At 41.5% G+C, this 2,276-nt stretch overlaps 1 pseudogene; it reads left to right on the forward strand.

Annotated features, from left to right (window-relative positions):
• The first annotated feature begins 1,008 nt into the window (after positions 1-1,008).
• Positions 1,009-1,707, forward strand: LOC108350551 (60S ribosomal protein L12 pseudogene; annotated as a pseudogene).
• Positions 1,708-2,276: the final 569 nt, after the last annotated feature.

Genomic DNA, 2,276 nt, shown 5'->3' on the forward strand with positions numbered 1-2,276 from the left:
CAAACCAGTAACCTTCCTCTACTCAAAGGAAAAACAGACTGAGAAAGAAATTAGGGAAATTACACCCTTCACAATAGTCTCAAATAACATAAAATATCTCATTGTGACTCTAACCAAGCAAGTGAAAGATCTGTATGACAAGTACTTCAGGTCTCTGGAAAAAGATATTAAAGATCTCAGATGATGGATAGATCTCCCATGTTCATGGATTAGCAGGATTAATATAATCAAAATGACCGTTTTTGCCAAAAGCAATCTACAGATTCAATGCAATCCCTATCAAATTCCATCTCAATTCTTCATAGAGTTAGAATGAGCAATTTGCAAATCCATTTGGAATGACAAAAAACCCAGGATAGTGAAAACTATCTTCAGCAATAAAAGAACTCTGGGGCAATCACCATCCCTGACTTCAAGCAGTATTACAGAACAATAGTGATTAAAAACTATATGTTATTCATACAAAGACAGGCAGGTAGATTAGTGGAATAGAATTGAAGACCCAGAAATGAACCCATACACCTATGGTCAAATGGTCAGTTGATCTTTGACAAAGGAGCTAAAACCATCCAATTGAAAAAAGATAACATTTTCAACAAATGGTGCTGGTTCAACGGGAAGTCAGCATGTAGAAGAATGCAAACAGATCCATTCTTACCACCCTGTACAAAGCTCAAGTCCGGGTGGATCAAGGACTTCCACATCAGACCAGATATACTAAAACTAATAGAAGAAAAAGTGGGGAAGGATCTCGATCACATGGGCACTGGGGGAAATTTCCTGAACAAAACACTAATGACCTTGCTCTAAGATCAAGAATCGACTAATGGAACCTCATAAAACTGCAAATCTTCTGTAAGGTAAAGGACACTGTATTAGGACAAAATGGAAACCAACAGATGTGGAAAAGTTCTTTACCAATCCTAAATCTGATAGAGGGCTGGTATCCAAAATATACAAAGAACTAGAGACATTAGACTACAGAGAGCAAAATAACCCTCTTAAAAAATGGGCTACACCTTTTCGGCTCTCGGTTCGGAGGCAGCAATGGTGCAACTTTCTTCAGTCGTCCCGAGTCCAGGTTCATCCGATACCAGACACCTCCACCATGCCACCCAAGTTCGACCCAAAGTCGTGTACTTGAGGTGCTCCGGATCCATTCTTATCACCCTGTACAAAGCTCAAATCCAGGTGGATCAAGGACTTCCACATCAAACCAGATATACTCAAACTAATAGAAGAAAAAGTGGGGAAGGATCTCAAGGTCGTCGCCACATCCGTCTTGGCCCCTAATATCGGTCCTATGGGTCTGTCTCCCCAAAAAGTTGGTGGTGGTGACATAGCCAAGGCTACCGGTGACTGGAAAGGCCTCAGGATTACAGTGAAACTGACCATCCAGAACAGACAGGCCCAGATTGAGGTGGTGCCCTCTGCCTCTGCCCTGATCATCAAAGCCCTCAAGGAGCCACCAAGAGACAGGAAGAAGCAGAAAAACATTAAACACAGTTGAAACATCAGTTTTGATGAGATTATCAACATTGCCCGGCAGATTAGACACCGGTCTTTGGCCAGAGAACTTTCTGGAACTATCAAGGAGATCCTGGGTACTGCACAGTCTGTGGGCGGCAATGTGGATGGCCGCCACCCTCATGACATCATAGATGACATCAAAAGCGGTGTGGTGGAGTGCCCAGCTAGTTAAGAAGCAACAAGGAAATACGTAAATAAAAGACTATCTGATAAAAAGAAATGGGCTACAGAGCTAAACAAAGAATTCTCAGCTGAGGAATACTGAATGGTTAAGAAATACCTAAAGAAATGCTCAACATCCTTAGTCTTCAGGGAAATGCAAATCAAAACAACACTGAAATTTCACCTCAGGCCAATCAGAATGGGTAAGATCAAAAACTCAGGTGACAACAGATGCTGGTAAGGATGTGGAGAAAGAGCAACACTCCTCCATTGGTGGGATTGAAAAGTGGTAGAACCACTCTGGAAATCAGTATGGAGGTTCCTCAGATAATTGGACATTGTACTACCTGAGCACCTAGCTAACCCTCTCCTGCGCATCTACCCAAAAGATGCTCCAATATACAGCAAAGACACATGTTCTACTATGTTCATATTAGCCTTTTTATAATAGCTAGAAGCTGGAAAGTACCCAGATGGCCTTAAACAGAGGAACGGTTATGGAAAATATGGTACATCTACACAATGGAGAACTACTCAGCTATCAAAAACAATGACTTCAGGAAATTCATAGACAAATGGATTTA

Source organism: Rattus norvegicus, chromosome 3, assembly GCF_036323735.1.
Source record: "Rattus norvegicus strain BN/NHsdMcwi chromosome 3, GRCr8, whole genome shotgun sequence".
NCBI classification, from domain to species: domain Eukaryota; kingdom Metazoa; phylum Chordata; class Mammalia; order Rodentia; family Muridae; genus Rattus; species Rattus norvegicus.